The sequence below is a fragment of the Podarcis erhardii genome, assembly GCF_964252035.2.
Source record: "Podarcis erhardii genome assembly, chromosome: 4".
Lineage (NCBI taxonomy): Eukaryota > Metazoa > Chordata > Lepidosauria > Squamata > Lacertidae > Podarcis > Podarcis erhardii.
Genome location: NC_138508.1, coordinates 25,511,687 through 25,527,434, shown reverse-complemented (window position 1 = coordinate 25,527,434; position 15,748 = coordinate 25,511,687).

Sequence of the window (15,748 nt, the reverse complement as noted above, 5' to 3'; positions counted from 1 at the left end):
TTTGGGACTACAACTCCCATCATCCCTAGCTAACAGGACCAGTAGTCAGGGATGATGGGAATTGTAGTCCCAAAACAGCTGGAGGGCTGAGTTTGGGGGTGCCTGCTCTAAAACATCCTTTCCCAATCTTGGGTTCCCAAAATGCTGTTGGGACTACAACTCCCATCACCCCGAACCAGCACAGCCAGTGGTCAGAGATGATGAGAGTTGTAGTCCAACAATATTCAGGGACCCAAGTTTGGGAAAGGCTGCCATGCAATCTCCACCAGTCTTCCAGGATGGGGGCGGAGCTGTTCTATTAGCTTTCCAGAAGGTGGATCATTGCTGTTTACTGGAGGTCAGGGATAAGGCAGCAGGGAAGTTGGTGCAGTGCCAACCTAGCAGTTCGAAAGCACGTCAAAGTGCAAGCAGATAAATAGAAGCAGATATTTAGAAGACATTAGAGGAGTCTCCGACCAGTTATATCACAGTACAAATACCATAAGAAATCAATCAATAAAATCGCTAAAACAGCCAAAATTACTGTTGAAATGCCTAGGTGAACCAAACTGTTTTTGCCAGGCATGGGAGGGAGTGAATGCAGTATAAGCACCAGATGAGCCATTTAAGGGAGGGCATTCCATAACCAGGGTGCCACTACTGAAAAGGCCCTTTTGTCTATGTTTGAATGGCATACCTGTGATAAAGGAAGCATAAGGTGGCCATAATTTTTAAAGAGGTGATTCCTCCACTTCAAGGGCTCCTAAACTGTGGTCCATGAGTTCCATTCAGGTGCTCTGCAGCATGATTACTTTAAATACTCATATTGATTTCTACCACATTCTAATGCTTCTTTCATTTATCATAGTGTACTGGATTCTACAGAATGGAAACTGTAATATATGAAAATACATTTTTTACAAATAGAAGAAGCACTAAAATGCAATTAAAAATCCATATGAATAACTCTTCAGCAATCGTTTAGTATTTGAATCTGTAGTGGGGAACGTTTTGTTATTTTGTTAAGAATAAAAGCCAAAGGACTGGACGCAGCGACAGATTGGTTTGTGTTCTCTCATGATGCTATGCCGACGTATGATGCTGCCACATGTGAACACTGAGGCCTAAAATATTTTATTGATTACTGAAGATCATAGAAGGAGCAACTAAAAAGGATGGATGACTTATGTCAGTAGAGTTTAAATGTTTGGAAATGAATCAAGGGCACTTACAAGTATTCTGAAGCTGTCACAAACTTCATTAAGCGTTCTGGTTTTCCTCTAGTGGCATCCCAGCCCTAATCATATTAAGTGGAAACATGATCTATTGATTTCCAAAGGGACCCACTTGCTAGTAATGCCTTTAGGCATAGGGTGGGAAACTGCTACCCTAAGCACTCAAACCACTGAGTTCAATGAAACTTACTTCTAGATTTGTGTGTGTAGAACTGTAGTTTTACCATATTGTAAGCATGTCAAAAATGTTTTAGACTGGAGCCTTTATTTTATTATGGACTCATCATGAACTTGCAATAAGAAGTTATGGATAATAATAATAATAATAATAATAATAATAATAATAATAATATCACTGTACTTACACCCCTAAGTTCTGCAGAGCAATAAACCCAAGTAACATTGGTAGTGAGTTTTCATTTGGAGCACATGTAATAAAAATAACTGAAATTGCCTCTACTTTTCTAAGACAGCCTAAGGGATGCTGTCTGACACTATTCTGGCAAAAAGCTTGCTATGGCTTTGTTCTTGGAAGGATAAATGCAAAAAAAAGCCTAGTTTTATATATAATTCAGGGTATTAAAATAAAGGGCAGGGATTATTAAATCTCTGTAACATAGTACACAAATATGTTTGAAATTATGTTGCTTGGGAGATACAAAGTTAATGTTATCATTAAACTTCAAAGGGGGCATGAAAAATTGAACTATACTAGTAAAACATTAGGGTTGTGATCTCATATGCATGTATCTGGAAGTAAGCCCCATTAAACACAATAATATGCGTACATAGAAAGCTGCCTCATATGTACACACTACACCTTTAAAGCAACACCTTGCCTCAAAGAATTCTGGGCACTGTTGTTGGTTAAGGATTGCTGGGAATTGTAACTCTCAGAGAGGTGAACTACAGTGCCCAGAATTCTTTGAGGAAAAGAATGGAAAGGAAATATTTTTCTATCTACAGGTAATTTGCATCTTGCATAGGGGTTACCTTCCAGGAATGGTGCATGTACGCAAGGATGCATGTACTCAAACAACCCGTTCGGAACCACCCTACATGAGTCAGCTTGCCTTCCAGAGCCAGTGTGCCAAATGGGTATTGTTAAGTTGTGGGTGAACATATCAGACGACACAGCGATTTCTCCAAAGCAGCTCTTTATTTGTAAGCTGGAACAGAACTGAGCTGAAGGGCTCAGTCATCCTGCTTATATAGAGCTCCAGAACCTCGTTACTGTAACAACTTTCCAATCACTGAACGTCACTTTTGATCCTTCATTTGCATAACTATCTACAGTATCCATCCAATCACTGAACGTCACTTTTGATCCTTCATTTGCATAACTATCTACAGTATCCATCCAATCACTGAACATCACTTTTGATCCTTCATTTGCATAACTATCTACAGTATCCATCCAATCACTGAACGTCACTTTTGATCCTTCATTTGCATAACTATCTACAGTATCCATCCAATCACTGAACATCACTTTTGATCCTTCATTTGCATAACTATCTACAGTATCCATCCAATCACTGAACGTCACTTTTGATCCTTCATTTGCATAACTATCTACAGTATCCATCCAATCACTGAACGTCAGTTTCGATCCTTCATTTGCATAACTATCTACAGTATCCATCCAATCACTGAACGTCACTTTCGATCCTTCATTTGCATAACTATCTACAGTACCCCCCTGCTGCCCCAGGGTGAGAACTTCAGTACATAACAGGTCTCCTCCCCGCTGCCCCTGCTAAGCAAGACAGAGAGCTTACCAGAGAGACTCTTGCATGGACTTTGAGAAGCTCTCGCCAGGTCTTGCAAGAGCCTACCAGAGCCTGGTCAACAAGCCTGAGAGCTTAGAAGTTATTTCCACACCGGGAAAACCCTGCTCAAAAAATAGCTTTTAAGCTCTCTGCCTTCTCTGCATTTAACTTGTGTGATTTCAGCCGGCTGGCCTTCAACTATGCAAAGTTGAAATCGCGTGTGTTAAACACGCACAAGTTGTGTGTTACTTGTACTTTGTATCTACGATGGTACAGGCTTCTCCCTGTTTTAATTGAGTCAAAGAGCAGCTCAATTTAACTTTTGCCATGCTGCTGGCTTTATAAGTAGTAAAGGTAAAGGGACCCCTGACCATTAGGTCCAGTCATGACTGACTCTGGGGTTGCGGTGCTCATCTCGCTTTATTGGCCAAGGAAGCCAGCGTACAGCTTCTGGGTCATGTGGCCAGCATGACTAAGCCGCTTCTGGCGAACCAGAGCAGTGCACAGAAATGCCGTTTACCTTCCCGCCGGAGCGGTACCTATTTATCTATTTGCACTTTGATGTGCTTTTGAACTGCTAGGTGGGCAGAAGCAGGGACCAAGCAATGGGCGCTCACCCTGTTGCGGGGATTCAAACCACCGACCTTCTGATCAGCAAGTCCTAGGCTCTGTGATTTAACCCACAGCGCCACCCGCGAAGTTGTCAATATTCATAATAAAGTAACATTTGAGGTTTGCCGGTTGCGCCAGTTAATACATGTGCATTAAATACACTGATATCTTATCTTGACCTTTCTCTTGACTTTAAAGTCATCTAATCCAGTGTTTCCCAACCTTGTGCCTCCAGCTGTTTTTGGACTACAATTCCCATCATCCCTTGCCACTGGTCTTGCTAGTCAGGGATGATGGGAGTTGTAGTTCAAAAACAGCTGGAGGCACAAGGTTGGGAAACACTGATCTAATCTATTTATGCAAAGAAATTAGTATGGAATTCTAGGAGTTGGAAAATAGATACCGTTTTCTTCCAGAGGTCCTATATTCTCAAGGTAGAGTGATTGACTTCAGATCATCCTAGACCTGTTTTTCCTCCTTTAGGATACAGAATGTGTTCAAGGGAATGTTGTCCAGAAGTTTTTCCCATTTTTTGTGACTATGTACCAGAGTTGAGCTGTTACACAAGCTTATTTAGGAGTTAAGGCTTACCTGGGTAGCCCCATCTCCAATGCTTGCTAAGCACCCCAGTTCTATTCTCCCAACTTTGAGCACAGACAACTGAAAAGAGCTGTTCGTGTCAAGTGCCTATGCATAATTAGTTGCTTATCCAGTGTTAGAAACTCAGGTATATAAGCTAGCCACCAAATGGCTCCTTAAACCAGGGTTGCAGTCGCCAAAATGGAAAGTCTGGTTGCCATTTGGGGGCCAGACTGCTCAAAAGCAGTTTTTCAATATGACTTTTTGGTTCCTGAAATTCATTCTGTTTGTGTAAATAAAACATAACAGATAAAATTCTACAGGATGTGTTGCTAGTGTGTGAAAACAGTCAAGATCCAAGGACCCCCAGACATGTACCTCCAGATGGTAGAGACGTTAGGCACCATCCTGGCACCTGGGCACCTTCATTTGGTCGCAAGTGCCCAACTGCCAGATGCAAAATGCACTTGGTGAATTTGGGATGCTGTCGGTGGCTCTTTTCAGACATCTGCGCCCAGTCCATGGATTCAGTAGTTGGGGAGAGCAACAAGCCAGCACAGATCCACTCCAAGTTCATTTGATCCTTGACTATGTGTGTCCTGTTAAACCACAGAGCCTAGGACTTGCTGATCAGAAGGTTGGCGGTTAGATAAATAGGTGGGAAGGTAAACGGCATTTCCATGCACTGCTCTGGTTCACCAGAAGCGGCTTAGTCATGCTGGCCACATGACCCTTAAGCTGTACGCCGGCTCCCTCGGCCAATAAAGCGAGATGAGCGCTGCAACCCCAGAGTCATCCACGACTAGACCTAATGGTTAGGTGTGTCCTAACTTTCAAATAGCTCTGTAATGACTTTTCATGTTAAAGGCAGCTTGGACACCTTGAACCTGTGTTCTCTTCAATACGTTTTTTTTCTTAAGCCAATGTTTTTTCCACCTGCACAAATGAATTTATGGAGCATAGCATTGCAATTTACATAGCTGGTAGGCAAGCCAGGACAAAAATAAAAGTAAAATATCCGTGTACATAACAAGGAAAGTTTCCCCCCGCTGCTACTGGGATTGAGGCTTCTTCTCAGTTATGAAGAGAGGGGTGAAATAAGAGAACCAAGGCTGGGAGATATATAAATGGTTCCTAGGCGAGGTAAGCCAAGAAAATGGTAAAGAAAGTTTTAAACTCTTTTGAGTATCTTTAGGGAGATTCACATTAATTGTTTCCAATTGGCCTTAATTGGCCTTATACTCTGAGAGAGTCCCATTTTTTTCTAATTCAGAAATCGCTTCAGGGAGAGTTGAAATGGGATTAGTCATATATACAATAGTGCAGCTTCCGCCACCATTGAGATTTTATTTTAATGGCTTGTCGTTGTTACATTGGGTGTAGATCTGCTGTAATACACAGTGGGTGCACTCAGGATTAATTGCAGGGTGGAGCTTCTCAGAGGCTGACTTAGAATTGATTCAGGAGGGGATGCTGTGTCATTTCAATGTGTTTGAAAGTGCTACTAAGCTGTGCAACAGGCTCAGAAACAACATGACCCTGGGTGTCAGTTTCTGGGAAGCTGCAGAAGCTCACTATTTTCTCTGCTCCTCACAAGACAATAATGTGTCGGGAAATTGACTGTGTCAAGTTGACCAAAACCAGCTTAATAGGTTTGAAGAGTCTAGAAGAGCCTTTTTTTTCTTTTTCTTTTTTTAAGGAATGGGTTCCCCCCCCCCCTACCCAGCAATCCCAGCAAAGAGACATAGGGTAGCTTTCAACTAAGTTTTCAGAGTAGACCTACTGTAATTAATGGGCCTAACTGAGCTGTGTTTGTTAATTTCACTGTTTCTACTCTGAGTAAAACATAGTTGAATACCAGCCATAACCTGTCATAAGCATTTGTTTGCATTTTCTGACTAGTTGATAAATAGATTTAAAAAGGGATGGCAGCAGAGAAGAATAATGAATGTCAGGTCAGGCCCATCTAACCTTTTTAATAATAATTTTCTTTTATTCTTGTAGACAGCGTTTTCAATGTACGTTTCTCCCATAATTTCCCCCAGCTGTGACTATCTATCTGCCCTGTTGTCTCCTTTTCCCACACCTCTTTTAATTGATCTTCTTGATCCTCCATTTCTATTAATATTTTATAAATTTCACTGGTTTCCCCTTTACTGTATTCTTTTTTTTCTTTATCTCCCCTTTTTATAATTTTTTTTCAAATTTTGTATATTCTTTGCAATTCTTGTTTTCCCTTAACCACTTTTTTGTCCATTGCTCCAGTTGTATACAGTTAAACCAGATTATTTTACTTTCTGTTAGAGCTTTTCTTATTTGTTCTTTGCTTCTCATTTTCTCCACCCAATTCTTTAAGTATTTCCTTTTCTTTCACTTCTTTTCCAATTTCCTTTTTAAAATTAGACCCATCTAACTTAGCATTAGGGACGCGGGTGGCGCTGTGGGTAAAACCTCAGTGCCTAGGACTTGCCAATCATATGGTCGGCGGTTCGAATCCCTGCGGCGGGGTGAGCTCCCATCTTCGGTCCCAGCTCCTGCCTACCTAGCAGTTCAAAAGCACCCCTAAGTGCAAGTAGATAAATAGGTACCGCTTTATAGCGGGAAGGTAAACGGCGTTTCCATGTGCTGCACTGGTGCCGGCTCGCCAGAGCAGCTTCGTCACACTGGCCACGTGACCCGGAAGTGTCTGCAGACAGCGCTGGCTCCCGGCCTATAGAGTGAGATGAGCGCACAACCCTAGAGTCGGACACGACTGGCCCGTACGCGTAGGGGTACCTTTACCTTTACCTTAACTTAGCATTCCATCTAGTAGTGGTACCCAGGGAGGTTTCCAGGCGTAGCTCCAGTGAAGTACATCTTTTGTTGCTATTCCTGATCAGCGGAAGTCTGGTGTTTTTTGAAAATGGAAGATCCATTTTCAGCTGGTAAGGCTCCAGAAGCACAAAAATTATCCATATATTCAGTATAAATCAAGTTGATACTTGCCCTTGCAGCATCGTGCTGTGCTGAAAACTGATGTTGGCTCAGATCCTAACTTTTTCTTCCATGAATGAAAGGAGACTCCATTCACAGAAGGGCAGTTGAATTCAAGGAAGGATCCCCTTCCTTTTGTGGCAAGGCCCCTTCCACAAGTGCAGCTTTCCTTTCCTAAATGGAATGAAAAGTTAGGATCCAAGCCTCTATATTTATGGTTTTTTAAAAAATCCATTAGTATTTTGTTCCCTTTATCTCATTGGTGGGCAACTTACAGCCCTTGGCCTAATTTCAAATGTCCTTTGCGAGCAAAATAAAAAAAATCCTTCCAGTAGCACCTTAAAGACCAACTAAGTTAGTTCTAGGTATGAGCTTTCGTGTGCATGCACACTTCTTCAGATACCAAGCAGTGATTCTTCCCCATGCTTCTTCAAGAAAGGCCTCTCTAAGTTTGTAAAAATCATTCATATTGATCTGTAGCTTTATTCTAAGACTGTGATTTGCTGCAGCAGGGGTAGCCAGCCTCCAGATGTTGCTGGACTACAGCTCCCAGCTTCCCGGACCATTGGCTATGCAGCCTGGGCTGATGGGTGCTGTGGTCCAGCAGGAAGCCTAGATAGCTCAGTTGGTTAGAGTGTAGTGCTGATAACGTCAAGGTTGCAGGTTCAGTCTTCGTATGGGACAGCTGCATATTGCTGCATTGCATGGGCTTGGACTAGGTGGTCCTCAGAGCCTCTTCCAGCTCTATGATTCTATGAACATCTGGAGAGCATCACATTGACTATCCTTGTGCTACAGCATGCCTACTTATTTCTCTCCTTTGAATAGTTAAAAGAAATTAGAAAGGTATGGTAGTTAGTTACTTATCTGGTGTTCCTGTAAATTTCAAGATTCTGTATTAAACCATCACAGGCATTGTGCCTTTCTCATACCTTTCTGCTAGATTCAGGCATATAATAGTGGAAAGGAGCCAATTACCTAAGCATCAATTCTTCAGTAATGCTTACATTAAGTGTCTGTCTACTTGCACTGTAATTACATCTATTATGCCAACAAATACCTACATACAGGTCTTTGGGGACCAGGTGTACCTAATGTGTAGTTGTTTTATCTACTGGGAAAGATACACAGATGTACTGAGGAATTTGACAAGCTTTGAAGTGATTACTTTAAACACTTCAACAAAACCAAATGTACACTCCAGATTTCTCGGTTCACATCGCTGCATTTAGCAATAACATATCCCGATCCGGTTTTAAAATATGAAATAGCTCTGTGAGAGACACTTTCTCATTGTTTACTGATAATTCCATAATTATAGTCATTTCAGAGAGCGGTTCTTAAGTTCTCTAGTGTTCACCCAGGACTTGTCCAGTTAGATTCTTAACAGCTTGTGGGTTGTCAACAACTGCAAGAGTTAAGTCAGCATTTTTAAGAGGTGGGAGATATGATTATTTATTTTATGTACTCATCTGATGGAGGTGAATCAAAGCAATTTTTCAGAGGCCGCCTTTCCGACTGAGAGACCTGTATCTTATCACATGCACTTGTGTTGGGGTAACCAACTAAATATATATCCATTCTAAATCAGATCTCTGCCATTAAAAAGGAATGGGCTTGATTGTTGTAGCTTGGGAGAAGGGACTAGAGGTCAAGAGTACAGCTTAGTCCCCCTTAAAGACAAATCAATGGAGGGCAATCAAGTCCTGAGCATCAACATTCTGAGTACTCAGTGTCTTTGGTCAAGGAGGATGGAAAAGGCCACCTTCTGACGTTCTAAACAAAGATGCACAGGACATTATCTTGCCTCTTCAACATCCTTCCTGTGTGGCAGGAAAATAAGAGGATTATGCTCCTCCTCAAACTTGTCCTCTGGCTGATGGGGGAACTCTAGGAAATGTCTTCCTGGGCTGGGCTTTTCATTCCACATGGCAGAGTCAAGACATTGCTGGAACGGGAGAAGGGAAGCTGCCCCATACAGCATGGGGAACCAGAGAGATAGAGACTACTTTGCATTTTTCTCCTCTGCTTCCCTACGGGAGCACATACTGGGAAAACTGGTAGGAGACAGAAGGATGCTTGCAAGGTGGAGCACTCCTTGTTCAAGTTTCCATTCAGCCAGCCTTGCCTTTTTTCAAGATACTCCATTACATTCCCCATTCTCCAGCCCTCCCCTAGGAACCCAGCACCCCATGTCCACTGAGCACTGGATTGTTTGGGGGTTTCCATCCCTCCCCATCCCAGTGACATTCTAAACAGTGTTTTGTACTTCTGCAAACCTTTGGTATCATTTTGTCCACATAACAATCAACTCTCTGATAACGAGCTTGCTGTTTGTATATAGAAAGACTTTTGTCGTCCCTGGGCCCATACCTTTTCTCCAGGGCTATGGACACCCCAATTTTGTACTTACCAACTGCAGAGCCTTAGGAACAGAGGCATCTGGTAATGAATTAAAATCCTTCATCACCTTAAGCACACTCTGCCCCAAACACCTGGAATCATTTTCTAATTGCTATAAATAATTACTTTGCTCCCACAAATTGTGCTGGTATTCTTCCAATTGCCATTTTTAAAAATTATAGCATGTCAAGGCTTTAACCCAGCCTTCCTTCGGCAACCTGATGCTCTCCAGACATTTTGGACTACAGATCTCATCCAGCAGACAGCAGGTTGGCAAAGTTTACTCATCTTCCTTGCTTATGAGCCATTGAGCACGTGTCGACCTACGCTAAATATTCTGCCCCTTGCTCATACAGAAACCTCGGGTGCAGTTCTGTGGTACTGAAGACAGCCAAGCACTAATTCTAGTCTAAATAAAGCTACTGCTCACCATATATGTCTGATTACATATTATTTTTGCACACTAGAGTAAAAAAAAAAAAAGTTGAGATATATTTAATGAGGAAAGCCATGAGCTAGAATTATTAGCAGCTTGCTCCAGCCAAATTCCTGAAAGTTGTACAATTAATCCAATATGCCATGAAGCCAAACAGAGTATTTATCCCAACTTGTAAAATTCCTTTAAGTGGTATAAAAGTTATGTTTGAGCAAATTGGGGATTTTGTGTCACTTTGATATCAAAGTTTACATCTTAATTAAAAACAGCCAAAATCAGTGTTGGAGGTCTTTCATATTTTGTTGAACAGCATATGCTGTGTATGTCATGTGGTCCTTATTAACTGAATTTACTTTCTTCCTACCCGAGCCTTGACCCTGCCCTGGGAACCTCATAATACATGGCGTTCCAAATCTTGCACCAATTTGCAGCTGCTTTTCCACTTGGGCACAAAGCATAGCTGGCACCACCATGTGAAAGCTGATCCAAACGTACCTGCACAAAGCAAGAGATCCATACCCATGCTTGCATGCATCCCATAAGCATCGGGATTCCTGCTTGCTCAGCAGGACCTTTCCCAAACACAGAAAAAGAGAAAGGCACAGGCGAGAGGGGAGAGACGTCCTGTTGAAAAAGTGCTGATAGGGTGCATGCTTAATGCTGCTTTGGATATAAACCTATGGTAGTGGCAATGATGATGATATACGGCTTAATTGTTAGGATGACTTCTGAGCTCTTTGCGAGTATAAAACCAATTTGCAAGTTTAAAACTCATTAAAACAGCATAACAATCAAAAGAGTTGAAACAGCAATCGAAACAGGACATTTAGATCAGATGAGGGGGATGTCTTCATGAGCCGAAGGAATGCCAATACTGATGGGGCCTCTCATATTTCAGCAGGGAGAGCATTCCACAACACTGTATCAGGTACAGAACATTGTGAGGTCTAGAACTTTGATTCTGGCCACAGGTGAGCCCATAGATTATAAGCTGTGGCCACATTTTGGCCCCAACGCATTTCCATCTCATGCAGATCAGTGAACCACATAGTCCCTCCATTCCCACATCAACCTTTCTGTGTTGGCACTAGGGCTGAAAACCCCACTCTAAAATGTTTCACCACTAAGGATGGACAAATCTTTCAATGTCGGTTTGTTCAAGTTTTTTATTTTTCCCATCATCAGTTTAGTTCTCCACATTAGAAGAAGGAATCAGTGAATTGGGGGAACCTGTGTCCTGGACCCCTGTCCTACCTAGCAGCAAGTCTGTATGTCAAGTTCAAAGTTCAAAGTCCGCCAGAAGGCCCTCGGAGCTGGACCTCAATGTTTGGGCTGAATGATGGGGGTGGAGACGCTCCTTCAGGTATACTGGGCCCAGGCCATTTAGGGCTTGAAAGGTCAGCACCAACACTTTGAATTGTGCTCGGAAACGTACTGGGAGCCAACGTAGGCTTTTCAGGACCAGTGTTATATGGTCTTGACGAACATGACTTTCCCTAGCTTATAAGTGCACTTTTGACAATAAAGAGTTAATTCCTCATTCTGGACATTCTGCATCTGTCAGCCTCGTGACATTATAAAACAATTCTATAGCCACCAACCAATTACCCAACAGTATTTGGCGCCACCAACCCAACAACTTCACACTGCTCAGTGCTGCCACCGCCTGTTCACTGGTGATGTGAGGAAAGACACAAGGAAATACCCTTCCATGCTTCTAATGGTAGTCAACAACGTTGTTCGGTATCCTTTAGCAAGAGTGGAGTGGGGAGCCCTATGGTCACATTCTCTTCTGGACAATGTTATGAAGGCCAGAATCCAGATGCCACTGGTGTCCAGAGCCAAAAGTATGCAGTGCAATGAATGTAAATCTTTACTTTTGTACAGTAAACAGGTTGCTACACAACCTTCTCTGTTCTCCATCCAGGCAGGCAAGAGGCATTATCTGAGCTCAAGGACAATTTCCAGCCAGGCAAGAGCGTTCAAGGAGGGTGCAAACCAAGGCTGGTGAGGTGAGCAGCCTAAGGAGAGAACACAGGGCGAAACAGAGAGACCTCAGTTTCCCCTCTCCTGACCTCTAGGGAAGTGCCTAGGAGAGCCATGTCCTGGTCATAATGTGATGCATGTTGCACACACATGCATTCAGGAACCTTACTGCCATGGGTGTGTTCACATGGGTGCGTGGAATGATCCAAAAATATAACCATATTCTAGAAACTTCCACACACCTCTTAAGATAAAATGAGAGGTTGTCCAGGTAGGCCAGTAAGCCCATGGTTCAAACTCATGAGCAAATTTATTCACTTATTATGAAAATGCATAATTCTGCACCGCCCTTCATCTGAGGGCCCCAAGACAGAATACAACAGACATGAGGGGGGAAATTATTCACACACCCCCAAAAGAAATATAATAAAACCAACAGCCATCACAAAAGAACTGACAAAATGAGAGTCAGGACTAAAATGGCAAAAGATGTGAAGCAGACTGAAAGACCATTTGCGCTTTAAAATGCCTGGGCTAATCAAAATGGTGGAACGTGGCACCAAAAACAGCAATGTCAGCACCAGTTGCATCTCTTTTGGGAGGGCATTCCAAAGGCATCACCGCCAGGAAGCCTTTTCCTTGTGACTAAGGAAGGTGCTCAGAGGAGGGTCTCAGCTAAAGATCTCGAAGAGTAGAGAACTTTTTTTTCTGTTCAAGGGTCATGCACCGTTCCTGGCAATCTTCCAAAGGCCATATGTCAGAGGTGGGCAGGGCCAGGTGCAAAAGCAGGAGCGACTAATGTACGGTACATTTTACAGTAGGCTAGATTCTACACACACACACACACACACACACACACACACACACACACATCTTCAATCCAAGCAAGCAAGAGGCAGCAGGAGAGTTCAAGGACAACATTCCATACCCTCCAACATTTCTCCAATGAAAATAGGGACACCTTATTTATTAAGGGACACGGGTGGCACTGTGGGTTAAACCACAGAGCCTAGGACTTGCTGATCAGAAGGTTGGCAGTTCGAATCTCCACGAGGGGGTGAGCTCCCGTTGCTCGGTCCCTGCTCCTGCCAACCTAGCAGTTCGAAAGCATGTCAAAGTGCAAGTAGATAAATAGGTACCACTCCGGCAGGAAGGTAAATGGCGTTTCCGTGTGCTGCCCTGGTTCGCCAGAAGTGGCTTAGTCATGCTGGCCACATAACCCGGAAAAACAGTCTGCGGACAAACGCTGGCTCCCTCGGCCAATAAAGCGAGATGAGCGCCGCAACCCCAGAGTCGGTCACGACTGGACCTAATGGTCAGGGGTCCCTTTACCTTTACCTTTATTTACTACCACTACTACTACTACTACCCTGCCCATCTGACTGGGTTGCCCTAGCCATATATAAAAAACATAACAAAACATTTAAAAACTCCCCTGTACAGGGCTGCCTTCAGATGTCTTCATACCCTCAAACATAGCTCTGATGGAAATAGGGACGTCCTAAGGTAAAGCAGGACATTCCAGGATCAAATCAGAAACTGGGACAGCTTCTGTAAATCCAGGACTGTCCCTGGAAAACAGGGACACTTGGAGGGTCTGATTCTAGCCAGGCAAAAACACCTGGGGAGCCAAGTGAGAAATGAGGCCTAAGGAGAGGTGTCAAGGCCTGAGGAGAGTTCCAGGACAACTGGAGGGTTGCATTTGGCCCCTGGGCCTGAGGTTCCCCACCCCAGGTCTACAGGAACAACTATGTAGCTGGAGGTCAGAATACAACCCAAGTTCTTATTCTGGAGCAGCAGTGAGGAACCTATGGCCCTCCAGATGTTATTGGACTACAGCTCCCATCATCCTTGATCATTGTCTATGCTGGCTGGGGTTGATGGGAGTTGGAGTCTGTCACCCTCTGAAGGGCCATAGGTTCCCCATCCACACTGTATAGAATCAAGGATGTACAATGTCAGTGTTGTACAGCTTGTTTCAAAATTAATAACATCCCCCCCCCCCCCTTTGGAGAAACTGCTGCTTTTGTTAAACAACAGACATGACCTTCAATTCAGCAGTCTCCTCTTGGCGTCATTTATAGAACATTTGACAGATTGACAGTTTTCTCATTTTGCTCCAATCCCCTCCAATCACCCAGAAAGGCACAGAGGGCAATGAAGCAATCGAAATAATCCTCCTTGCGCTGGATTTTGCAACCTTCAGTTTCTCTAATGTCCAGCTGCCCTAAGGTGCTATTTATGGTTCTGGACAAATTTTTACATGGACACGTTAATTTCATTTACACATTAAGTCAGGTCTGATCCATCTTTCTTAAGGAGATTTTAAAAATGTATGCATATAACACTGACTCATGCCTTAGCCGCAAGAAAGCAAAATGATATTTAAGTCTACCATGTGCCTCCCAGAGGAATGTCCACCTTCAAAAATTAAAAAGGAAGTGACCCCTAACAATGATTTAATGATAACACATCCCTCTTTGGTGCCTGTGTGCTTTCTTTCTATGTGCTATTTTGAGCTAAATAACCTCCCTTTCTAAGCTGTCGCTTACTGAGACCCCTTTTTTGTATACTCCCTTCTCCATATGTGTTTCCTATTATATCATTGTCATGGAGGCATATGCCATGATGCATAAGACTGGGGGCAGGAGTAATATATTATTATTATCATTATCATCATTATCATCATCATCATCATCACTACACAGCTGCATATTCCCACAATGCAGGGGGTTGGACTAGATGATCCACAGGGTCCCTTCCAACTCTACAATTCTATGATTCTATTATTATGATTCTATATATTTATTTATAGACCATCGTTTTCCCTAAAGGAGACTCACTATAGCTTACGGATATAACATCAAATTCGTTTTTTCAATCCCTTGCGTGTTTCTCTAATCAAACAATTGTTTGACCTGTCTTGTTTTGTTTCTGTGATGTTCTTTTGCATTTTATATGCTCCAAAAAAGGAGAGGTGGTGGCTGTGTGATGAACACAAGGGCCAACCAATCAGCAGCAGGCACAGCCCTTTGAGCTATAAACTGTAGAAACTGCCTTCTCTTGAGCTCAGTCCAGGGACAAAGATTGAGCATATGCCCTGAATGCATTTAGTGTGCTTTAAGAGTTGGTTTGCTTCTAAATTATGTTGGCCTGGATGCACACTTACTCTTCTTGAAATTTCAGACCAGGACAGACTATTTGTGTCTCTCTCAAATTGATCTCTACAGCCACAGAAGGCGCTGCCACCTTCCATTGGTTTGACCTCATGCCCCAAAGGCGCACTCCTCCATTTTCTCCCAAGACAGATGATGTCAACCAGCCCATCGAGCCCAGGAGTGGGAGGCTGTGGCCCTCAACATGTTGTTAGACTCCAGCTCCCACCAGTCCTAATCCACATGGCCAAAGGTCAAGAAGAAGAAGAAGAGTTTGGATCTGATATCCCGCTTTATCCCTACCCAAAGGAGTCTCAAAGCGGCTCACAATCTCCTTTCCCTTCCTCCCCCACATCAAACACTCTGTGAGGTGAGTGGGGCTGAGAGACTTCAGAGAAGTGTGACTAGCCCAAGGTCACCCAGCAGCTGCAGGTGGAGGAGCGGGGAAGTGAACCCGGTTCACCAGATTACGAGTCTACCACTCTTAACCACTACACCACACTGACTCCTAGTGTCAGTGGTGGTGTCAATGGTGTAGGAAGGGGGGTGCAGTGGGTGCAGGCCAACCCGGGTGTCATCATGGAGGGGGGGGTGACAAAATGGCAAAAATATGTGTTT